Raw genomic sequence first — 12312 nt, forward strand, 5'->3', positions numbered from 1 at the left:
CATCTGAAGAGCAGATGGCAAAGTTCTTCCATTCCGTCAGCTCTCTCTTTGTGCCCTTATTTTCTTTGCCATGCAGATGCTTTTTAATATTATGTGATCCACTTATTGATTTTGATTTTGGGAGTCTTATTAAGGAAATTGGTTCCCGTGCTGACATGCTGAAATGTTGGTCCTACATTTTCTTCTGAAAGTTCAGAGTTTTTGGTCTAATTCCTTGGTCTTTGATCCATTTTGAGTTGATTTTTGTGCAGGATGAGAGAGGGGTCAAATTTCATTCTTCTTCATATGGATTTTTAATTTTCCGGCTCCTTTTGTTTAAAAGATTATCTTTTCTTCAAACATGTTTTTGGCACCTTTGTCAAGTATCAAATAACTATATTTATGTGGGTCTGCCTTTGTGTCTTCTATTCCATTGGTCTTCATGTCTGTTTTAGTGACAGTATCATGCTATTTTTGTACTATAGCTCTGTAGTGTAATTCATGGTCTGGTATCACTCTTTTTGCTCAGGATTTCTATGGCTCTTCTGAGTCTCTTATTTTCCCAAATGAATTGCAAATCTGCTTTTTCTAGTTCTGTGCAGAATATCACTGGTATCTTGATGGGTTTGCATTGAATCTGTGTAGCACTTTTGGTTGTATGGCCATTTTGACAATTTGAATTTGGCCTATCTAAGAACCTGGGTGGTCTTTCCATCTTGTAAGTTCTTCAATTTCTTTCTTTAGTGTTCCGTTTTTTTTCATTGTATGTTGACCTTGTATCCTGCTGAATTTGTTTATCAGCTCTAGAAATCTTCTGGTGGAGTTTTTTTTTTTTCTTCATCTTTTGAATATAAGATCATGTTTTTAGCAATTGTATATAGTTTTCCCTGTTGTTTTTCTATTTATTTCACTTCTCTTGACTGATTGCTTTGTCTATTGTTTCAAGGACTATCTTGAATAGAAGTGGTGAGAGTGATCATCCTTGTCTATTCCTGTTTTTAGAGGAAATGCTTTCCTTTTTTCTACATTCAGTATGATGTTCTCCTTGGGTTTGTCATATGTAGCCTTTATAATATTGAGGTGAGTTCCGTCTTTCCCTAGTTTCTTTAAAGTTTTAAATATGAATGGGTGCTGGACTTTGTCGAATGCCTTTTCTGCATCTATGGAGATATTCATATGATTCTCATCCATAACTCTATTTATGTGGTGAATTACATGTATTGATTTTCATATGTTGAACCAACCTTGCACCCTGAGATAAAATCCACTTGATCATAGTACACTATCTTTTTAATGTGTTTTGGTATGCAGTTTGCCAAAGTTTTATTAAGAATTTTTATGCATCTATGTTCATCAAAGATATTGGCCTGAAGTTTTCTTTCCTTTTGATATGTCTTTTTTGGTATCAAAGTGATACTGGCTTTATAGAACGAATGTGTCAGTGCTCCCTCCTTTTCTCTTTTATGAAATACTTTGCAGAGGATTGGTATTAGTTCTTTAATGTGTGGTAGAACTTGGCTAAGAATCCATCCAGTTCACCTGGGACTGTGGTGCGCACCTATAATTCCAGTGGCTTGGTTAAGGCTGAGGCAGGAGGATGGTGGGTTCAAGGCCAGCCTCAGCAGCTTAGCAAGGCCCTAAGTAGTGCAGTGAGACCCTGTCTCTAAATAAAATATAAAAAGGGCAGGGGATGTGGCTCTATGGTTAAGTGCCCCTGGGATAAATCCTTAGTACCACAAAAAAAAAAAAAAAAAAAAAAAAAAAGAATCCATCTGATTCTGGGTTTTTCTTTGTTGGAGGCTTTTGAGTAGATATCATTGTACCAAGACTTTTGTTTTTGGTTTAATATCATTCCTGACATTCATTAGTTTAAATATATAAATTTTCAAAATAGCTTATGATGAGCTGGGGATATAGCTCAATTGGTAGATTGCTTGCCTCATATGTACAAGGACCTGGGTTCAGTCCCCAACACTATACAAAAGAAATCAGTTTATGATTATCTTCTGTATTTCAGTAGTATCTAATGTTGGCAATTTGAGTGTTCTCTTTCTTTCTTTTGGTTAGTTTTGCTAAAGTTTATCAATCTTGTTTATCTTTTAAAAAATCTACTTTTTGTTGATCTTTTGTGTTTTTAAATCTGTTTCACTAATTTTTGGCTCTGATTTTAATTGTTTCCTGTCTTCTACTGATTATTGCTGGTTTGTTCTTTTTTTTTTTTTTTTAAATTATGTGTACTTTTAGTTGTCCATGAACCTTCATTTAATTTATGTATTTATATGTGGTGCTGAGAATTGAACCCAGTGCCTCATCCATGGTAGGCAATTGCTCTACCACTGAACCACAACCTCAGCCATGGTTTGTTTTTTTAATAGGACTTTGATGTATAATGTTAAATTATTTATTTTGTTTCTTTCTAATTTTTTTTGATGTATGAACTCAGTGCTACAAACTTTCCTCTTAGAATTTCCTACATACTTTCCCAAAGATTTCAATATTTATTTATTTTGAAGAATTTAAAAAAAATTCTCCCCTGATTTCTTCTGCTGTCCATTCTTCATTGAAAAAAGTATTATTTAATTTTCATGTGCTAGAGTTGTTTCTTTTTTCAATCTTATTGTTGACTTCTAATTCCATTCCACTTTGATCTGATAGAATGTAAAGTTATTATCTCTATTTTTGTATTTGAAAAGAGTTTCTTTGTGACTTAAACTGTGCTCCATTTAAAACTGTTTAATGTAGTGCTAAGAGTAAAGGGAATCCCATCTTTTATGGTCAGCACAGATTGATTCTTCTTGCTCTTATTTCCTGAGCTACAGGAATCTTGTTTAGGAAATCATTGCTTGTTCCTACATTTAGATATTTCTCCTATTTTTTTCTTCTAATAGTTGTAAAATTTCTGTTCTTATTCTTAAGTCTTTCCTATACTTTGAGTTGACTTTTGTATAGTTCTCCCTGACTTAAATCCATTTAGGAAAGCTCTATCATATCCAACCATATCCAATATGTGACCAATGAGAAATTTATTTATTTATTTTTTTGGTACTGGAGGTTGAACTCAGGGGCACTTGACCACTGAGCCACATCCAAGCCCTGAGTTGTTTAGTGCCTTGCCTTCACTGAGGCTGGCATTGAACTCGTGATCCTCTTTCCTTAGCCTCCCAAACTGCTGGGATTACATGCATGTGCCATCATGACTGGTGAGAAATTCTTAACTTTAAAAGTGTTTCTTACTATGAAGTTATTTTAAATTTTTAATTTAATAAAATGTTATTTTTTAATAAGTAGAAGGACAACCAGTTGACTAGAAAAAGTGGAACAAGGGGAGGGAGCAGGGAAGGACAAGAGAAAGCACTGGGAACTGAAATGGATTAAACTACATTCCATGCATATATGAATGTCAAAATAAACTCACAATTATATATAACTATAATGTACTGTTAAAAAGAATCTTAAAATGGAGGCAGTATTACCCATCTCCAGCTTTTGGAAGGGGGAAACTTGTTCTCAGAGAATTAAACATTTACTCAGGGATACCACTTCTAAATGAATTTGAACCCCAGATTCTATGATTCCACTATACATCTTTGCAGTACATTGTTAACTGGAGCATCCACATGTTCAAGTCACTAGGCTAGGAGCTGTGAGAGATAAAAGAGTGAATGCCACTGAGTCCACATCTTCAAGTTGTTATCTATGTAGTACCTATTTATACTTAGTTCTTAATTTAAAAATGGTTTTATAAGTGCATTATGTTATACAAATATTGGGATCCATCTTGACATAATCATACATGCATGAAACACAATTTTCTCCATCAGTCCCAGGTACATGTTACCTCCTCTCTCCCCTACTCCTTCTTCTTTCCCCTACTGGTCTTTCTTCCATTTATTATAGTTTTTTTATTGGTGCTTTTTAGTTATACACACAGTTGAAATTCAGTGCAGTGTATTCTTATATCTACATAGGATGATTTAGTAAATTTCATTCACATTTTCTTCCATTTCCCATCCCCATTTGCTGCCCCTTACTCTTAACTCTATTTCATTAACCTCCCTTTTATTTTCAGGGGAAGCACCCCATTTTTTGCTTATTTTTCTCTAGCTTCCACATATGAGTGAAAACATTTGACCCTTGACATTGAGGAAAGAAAACTTCAGACCAATATCTCTGATGAACATAGACATCAAAATATTAACAAATATTAGAATACAACTTTCAAAACACATTAAGAAGATAGCATACCTTGATGAAATAAAAATTTTCTATGACAAGCAGAAACTAAAAGAATACATAACCACTAAGCCAGCATCACAAAACCTACTCAATCAAATGTGTCATGCAGAAGAAATAAAAAAATCAGAGTCAGTGTATGGATAAATCTAATTAGAAGAATAATGAATTAGGAGGGGCAAGATGGTAGATAAGAGTAAGGCAGCATTTCTCCTAGTTTGGCTACCCAGAACTTGAGCAGCAGAAATATAGCTTCTTTCTGAGGCTTAGAGTGAAAAATATTGAGACTGGAGGGCCGCTCTGCCCTAACTGAATCAGAGACTGTTTGAATCATTAAATGGACTTAAAAAAATCACACTGAGTTTATTAATTATCCAATGGAGAGCCAGTCCAGTCCAGTCTTGGGACTGTAGCACAGTGGCACCAATAGGAACTGAATTTCCCAGGTTTGTGAGTTCAGATAGGTCCACATGATCCTGTCTGAGCCTAGCAAGAACTTGACTGGGTCTAGAAAACCCTTGGGAAGTCAGAAACTGGAAGCATCTTGCCTGGAGGAACACAGTTTGGTGAGGCCCTCCCCAGCCCTGAGTCCTGTGGCTTGTGGTGCTGACAGGGCCAGCTATAGTGGGTCAGGAGTTTGGAAGGGTTGGTGTGAGAGCACTTGGCCCTTGGCATGCCTGGCTGGCTGGTCCCAGAAACTGCCTAGTCAGGTACCCACCAGTTCCTGGGGCCCATCTGGACTGGCTTTCCACCCTGGGTCCTAAGACCAGCCTGATTCCCAGTGCCCTCCTCAGTTGGCACCCACTGGTTTCCTGGGACATACCTGGGCTACCACCCCCATCAGGGCACCACAGTCCCCATATCTCCCTAGTCTGGCAGCCACTGGGTTCCTGCCTCCCCAGTATGAGCAACAGTCTGCCCACTTGCCTAGGTCCTCAGACACCTGGCCCCCCAAACCCCTAGTTCCCTGGCCCCTGGTAATTGATCTGGACTGCTGCTCTGTTTGCTAGACCTGCAGCTTTGCTGCTGGATTATAGCCCTCAGGCCAGGCCACTGTTAGCTGCCAGGCATGACCAGCCCAGCACACAGCTTCACCAATGGTAGCAGGCCCCATCACTCAGCCCTGATCTACCTGGCCTGGGTCAGTTAGACCTGCTGGATGTGGCCAGCCATTTGCCATCCAGCCACAGCCCACCCCACCTGGCCCACCACTCTGTGTTCAGGCCTGAAGATCCAACCAAGTACTTCATCACCTGGTCACAGCTCAGCTTGCCTGATGTGCTGATTTTCTGCCAGATCCAAATGCCCCAGTCGTTGGCTCTGCCATCCAGCTCACATCCCATTCTGGCCACAACAATTTCCCAAAACTGGAAGTTAAGAAGTCTTAAATTCCAAACTTCAACTCGGTGAGCAACACAATAAAAAGGAAGGACTCATCAGCCCAAGGCCCATAAGCCTATATTTAGTTCATACCTCAAGTAGAAATGAAAAGAAAATCAGTTGGGCATGGACAGTGAACATATATGCTTACTGACTATTTTGTCTACCATAGTGAAAATGACTCCTAAATTTCTTAATATTTCCCCTTTTGTTTTGTTTAGCTTTTTGTTTTTTGTTTTCTATGTTGGGTTTTTGTTTTATTTGAATATGTACTGATTGATTCAAAGACTCCTATACATATAAATATATGTCTGTCTCCTCATTTCTAGTCTTTTTTTTCTTTTTCTGTTTTTGAAGGGGTTATTTTCCCATGCTCTGTATTTTCAGGGTTATGGTTTTTGATTAGCATATTTTGATTTTGTTTTGTATTGTCTTTGTCACTACTCTCTCCCTTGTCTTTTTCTCTCTCCTTTCTATTACTGACACCCAAATTCCATTCTCTCTCTCCTCCTGTATAGTCTTCCTATATTTTCTTCCACTTTCACAGTAACAACATATCCCAAGTTACCACTGCATCTGTCTTCCTCAACTTTTGAAAGAGCAAACACTTTTCTAATCACCTGTGTCTTCTTTCCTCATACTCAACTCTATCCTTAACACTACTTAAAACTAATTGAGGTATATAAACACCTGCCACTACCACCAATGTCACAGCAATAATTAATATAGCAGAACTCATAGATAACACCTACTGTTTGATTTTTAAGCCAACATAATTCATGATTATTTACTGTTTTTACTGACGGAAAATGCTGATCCTGCTAGTTCTACACATTGTACTAATTAACACTGTAGAAATAAAAGCAGGAACTAAGTACCCAGACTACTGCTACATATTGTTTATATAGATTATTGCTATCATAGGACTTTCCCCAATCTGTGAGGTACTAGTAATGTAGAGGGACACTATGAACTTATAAGGTAGAAACTCAGCAGATTCAGATCCATCCAAATAGATGGATATATATGCAATCAATATGAAAAGGTAGGGAAACAAACCATCCCAAACATCACAGAATACCTCAATAATAGATTCCATTAACACCACAGTGGAGAAAATGTCAGAGGTGGAATTCGGAAAGTTTATGGTTAAACTGATCTACAAGGTAAAAGATGGCATAAGAAATGAAATTGGACTCAGTTGGTAGAGTGCTTGCCTCACATGCATAAGGCCCTGGGTTCAATCCCCAGCATCAGAAAAAAAAGAAGTGAAATTGGAGAGAAAATACAAGAAGTAAAAGATCACTTCAAGAAGGTGATAGAGATCCTGAAGAAAAATTAGTTGGAAATCCTCAATATGAATAAAACAATACACCAAAATAAAAATTCATTGGAAAGCACCAGCAGACTAGACTACTTGGAAGACAGAGTTTCAGGCAATGAAGACAAAATATATATTCTTGAAAATAAAGTTGATCATAGAGAAAAGATGTTAGGAGACGATGAACATAAAATTCAAGAAATATGGGATAATATTAAAAAGACAAATTTAAGATTTATCAGGATAGATGAAGGTTTGGACATACAATGAAAAGAGAACACAATCTTGTCAGTGAAATAATATCTCAAACATTAAGAATGAAATGGAAAGTCAAATACAGGGGGCTTATAGAACCCCAGGTATACAAAACTACAAGAGACACACAACAAGGCACATTATTATGAAAATGCATAACAGTAAAATGAGAGAATCTTAAAGTCTCCCAGAGAATAAAGTCAGGTCACATTTTGAGGGAAACCAAGCTGGATCTCAGCTGATTTCTAGCTATGATCCTCAAAGCTAGGATGTCTTGAAATAATACATATATATATATATATATATATACAAGCTCTGAAAGAAAATGGATGCCACCCAAGAATACTATGCACAGAATACTATACACTATACTATACCTCAGAACTGACAATGAAATAAAAACCTTCCATAATAAACAAAAGAATTCACAATTAGAAAGCCTGCACTATAAAACATACTCAATAAGATATTCCATGAAAAAGAAATGAACAATAAAAGTGAAAATTAGCAAATGCAGGAACTACACTAGAATGATAGCAAAACAAAGGAGAAACTAATTAAAAGCAAATACCAAAAATAAATCAGGGAATAAAAGGCAGAGAATAAAAGTCATTTCTCAATGATATTGAATGTAAATGGCCTAAATACATCAATCAAAAGACATTGATGGTTAGATTGGATTAACAATCAAGATAGAACAATATGCTGTCTCCAAAAAACTCACCTCATAGGCAAAGACATCCTTAGGCTGAAAGTAAAAGGATGGCAAAAAACATAATATTCACATGGGTCTTGAATAAAGAGGGGTTTCTATCAATAAGTTTCTAGAGACATATGACCTACTCAAATTGAATCAAAATTATATACAAAATTTAAACACACCAATTTCAAAGTCAGTGAAAGTAAAGACATCATCAAAAACCTACTAACAAAGAAAAATCCCAAGGGCTGGGGAGATAGCTCAGTTGGTAGAGCGCTTGCCTCACAAGCGCAAAGCCCTGGGTTCAAATCCCCAGCACTGCAAAAAAAAAAAAAAAAAAAAAAAGAACAAGAAAAACCCCAGAGCAAATAGATTTTTCAGCTCAGCTCTACCAGACTTACAAAGAAAAATGCCAATCCTCCTCAATCTATTCCATAAAATAGAAAAGGAGGGAACTTTTCTAAACTCATTCTATGAACTATCATCACACTGGTACCAAAACCAAACAAAGACAAATCAAGGAAAGAAAATTTTAGACCAATATCCCTGATGAAAAGAGATGCAAAAATTCTTAATAAAATACTGGCAAATAACATACCAAAACATATTAAAACGATAGGGCATCATGATCAAGTTGGGGTTCATTCAAGGTATGCAAGGTTGGATCAACATAGGAAAATTAATAAAAGTAATTAATCACATCTATAGACTTAAAGACAATAGACAACTTCTTGATTATGTTAATAGATGCATAAAAAGCATTTGAAAATACAGTATGAATTCTTGCTCAAAACACTAGAAAAACTAGGGCTAATAGGAGCACACCTCAAAAATTTGAAACCTATATATGCTAAACCCAAAGCCAACATCATTCTAAATGGACAAAAATTAAAAGCATTCCTCCTAAAACTTAGAACAAGGCAATAATGTCCTGTTTCATCACTTCTATTCAACACAGTCCTAGAATCTCTGGCCAGAACAATTAAACAAAAGAAAGAAGTGGAGCAGGAGGCCTCACAATACCAGACCTTAAATTTTACTAAAGAGCCATAGTCCTTAAGAAAGTAATTGAAGAAGACCTTAAAAGTTGGAAAGATTTCCCATGCTCCTGGATAGGCAGAATTAATATTGTCAAAAAGATGGTACACCCAAAAGTGCTATACAGATTTAATGCAATTCCTATTAAAATTCCAGTGATATTCTTTTTCTTTTTATTTTTAGTAATTCAAAGTCTGATGTTCTTTTCATACTTTTTTAAAATTATTTAAACAAATGGGATACATGTTGTTTCTCTATTTGTACATGGAGTCAAGGCATACCATTTGTGTAATCATAAATTTACATAGAACAATATTGTTTGATTCATTCTGTTATTTTTTTCCCCCACCCCTCCCACCCCTCTTTTCCCTCTATACAGTCATTCCTTTCTCCATTCTTACCACCCTCCTTATTCCTAACCATAAACCTAACCCTAAACCAAAAGCTAACCCCTCCTACCCCCCCTTATATGTCCTCATCCGCTTATCAGCGAGATCATTCGTTCTTTAGTTTTTTGAGATTGGCTTATCTCACTTAGCATGATATCCTCCAATTTCATCCATTTGCCTGCAAATGCCATAATTTTATCATTCTTCATGGTGGAGTAATATTCCATTGTATATATATGCCACAGTTTCTTTATCCATTCATCAATAGAAGGGCATCTACGTTGGTTCCACAATCTGGCTATTGTGAATTGAGCAGCTATGATTATTGATGTGGCTGTATCTCTGTAGTATGCTGATTTTAAGTCCTTTGGGTATAGGCCAAGGAATGGGATAGCTGGGTCAAATGGTGGTTCCATTCCAAGCTTTCTGAGGAATCTCCATACTGCTTTCCAGAGTGCCTGCACTAATTTGCAACCCCACCAGCAATGTATGAGTGCACCTTATTCCCCACGTCCTCGCCAACACCTATTGTTGCTCGTATTATTGATAATTGCCATTCTAATTGGGGTGAGATGAAATCTTAGGGTAGTTTTGATTTGCATTTCTCTTATTACTAGAGATGTTGAACATTTTTTCATGTCTGTTGATTGCTCGTACATCTTCTTCTGTGAAGTGTCTGTTCATTTCCTTAGCCCATTTGTTGATTGGATTATTTGTATTCTTGGTGTAGAGTTTTTTGAGTTCTTTATAGATTCTGGAAATTAGCGCTCTATGTGAAGTATGAGTGGCAAACATATTCTCCCACACTGTAGGCTCTCTCTTCACATTACTGATAGTTTCCTTTGCTGAGAGAAAGCTTTTTAGTTTGAATCTATTCCAGTGGTTGTTTCTAGCTTTTATTTCTTGTGCTATGGGAGTTCTGTTAAGGAAGTCTGATCGTAGGCCAACAAGTTGAAGGTTTGGACCTACTTTTTCTTCTATAAGATGCAGGGTCTCTGGTCTGATTCTGAGGCACTTGATCCATTTTGAGTTGAGTTTTGTGCAGGGTGAGAGATAGGGATTTAGTTTCATTCTGTTGCATATGGATTTCCAGTTTTCCCAGCACCATTTGTTGAAGAGGCTATCTTTTCTCCATTGCATATTTTTGGCCCCTTTGTCTAGTATGAGAAAACTGTATTTATTTGGGTTTGTGTCCATGTCCTCTATTCTGTACCATTGATCTACCTGTCTATTTTGGTACCAATACCATGCCGTTTTTGTTACTATTGCTTTGTACTAGAGTTGAAGATCTGGTATTGTGATACCCGCTGCTTCACTCTTTCTACTGAGAATTGCTTTAGCTATTCTGGGTATCTTATTCTTCCAGATGAATTTCATAATTGCTTGCTCTATTTCTGTAAGGTACGTCATTGGGATTTTAATTGGAATTGCATTGAATCTGTATAGCACTTTTGGTAGTATGGCCATTTTGGCAATATTACCTCTGCCTATCCAAGAAAATGGGAGATCTTTCCATCTTCTAAGGTTTTCTTTAATTTCTTTCTTTAGTGTTCTGTAGTTCTCATTGTAGAGGTCTTTCACCTCTTTTGTGAGATTGATTCCCAAGTATTTTATTTTTTTCAAGGCTATTGTGAATGGGGTAGTTTTCCTAATTTCTCTTTCTGAAGATTCATCACTTATGTATAAAAATGCATTGGATTTATGAGCATTGATGTTGTAACCTGCTACTTTACTGAATTCACTTATGAGTTCTAAGAGTTTTCTGGTGGAATTTCCAGGTTCCTCTAAATATATAATCATGTCATCAGTGAACAGGTATAGTTTGAGTTCCTCTTTTCCAATTTGTATCCCTTTAATTTTTCTGGTTTGTCTAATTGCTTTGACTAGAGTCTCAAGAAAATATTGAATAGAAGTGGTGAAAGAAGGCATCCTTGCCTCGTTCCAGTTTTTAGGGGGAATGCTTTCAGTTTTTCACCATTTAGAATGATATTAGCCATGGGCTTAGCATAGATGGCATTTACAATGTTAAGGAATGTTCCCACTACCCCAATTTTCTGTAGTGTTTTGAGCATGAAGGGATGCTGTATTTTATCAAATGCTTTTTCTGCATCTATTGAAATAATCATGTGATTCTTAACTTTAGTCTGTTGTATGGTGAATGACATTTATTGATTTCCGATGTTGAACCAACCTTGCATCCCTTGGATAAAACCCACTTGATCGTGGTGCACTATCTTTTTAATATGTTTTTGTATGTGATTTGCTAAAATTTTGTTGAGAATTTTTGCATCGATGTTCATTAATGATATCGGTCTGAAATTTTCTTTCCTCGATGTGTCTCTGTCTGGTTTAGGTATCAGGGTGATATTGGCTTCATAGAATGAGTTTGGGAGGGTTCCCTCCTCTTCTATTTTATGGAATACTTTGAGAAGTATTGGAATGAGCTCTTCTTTAATGGTTTTGTAGAACTCAGCTGAGAACCCATCTGGTCCCAGACTTTTCTTTGTTGGTATGCTTTTGATGACCTCTTCTATTTCATTGCTTGGAATTGATTTATTTAAGTTGTGTATGTCCTCCTGGTTGAGTTTAGGTAACTCATATGTATCTAGAAACTTGTTGATGTCTTCAAGGTTTTCTGTTTTGTTGGAGTATAGATTTTCAAAATAGCTTCTAATTATGTTTTGTATTTCACTCACGTCTTAGTGATATTTCCTTGTTCATTCTGAATTTTAGTAATTTGAGTTTTCTCTCTCTTTCTCTGTGTTAGTGTGGCTAAGGGTTTATCAATTTTGTTTACTTTGTCAAAGAACCAACTATTTATTTTGTTAATATTTTTCGATTGTTTCTTTTGTTTCAATTTCGTTGATTTCGGCTCTGATTTTAACTATTTCCTGTCTTCTACTACTTTCGGTGTTTATCTGCTCTTCTTTTTCTAGGGCTTTGAGCTGTAGTGTTATGTTGTTTATTTATTGATTTCTACTTCTTTTGTTGAATGCGCCCCATGAAATAAATTTTCC

This window comes from Sciurus vulgaris (genome assembly GCF_902686455.1).
Source record: "Sciurus vulgaris genome assembly, chromosome: 8".
Lineage (NCBI taxonomy): Eukaryota > Metazoa > Chordata > Mammalia > Rodentia > Sciuridae > Sciurus > Sciurus vulgaris.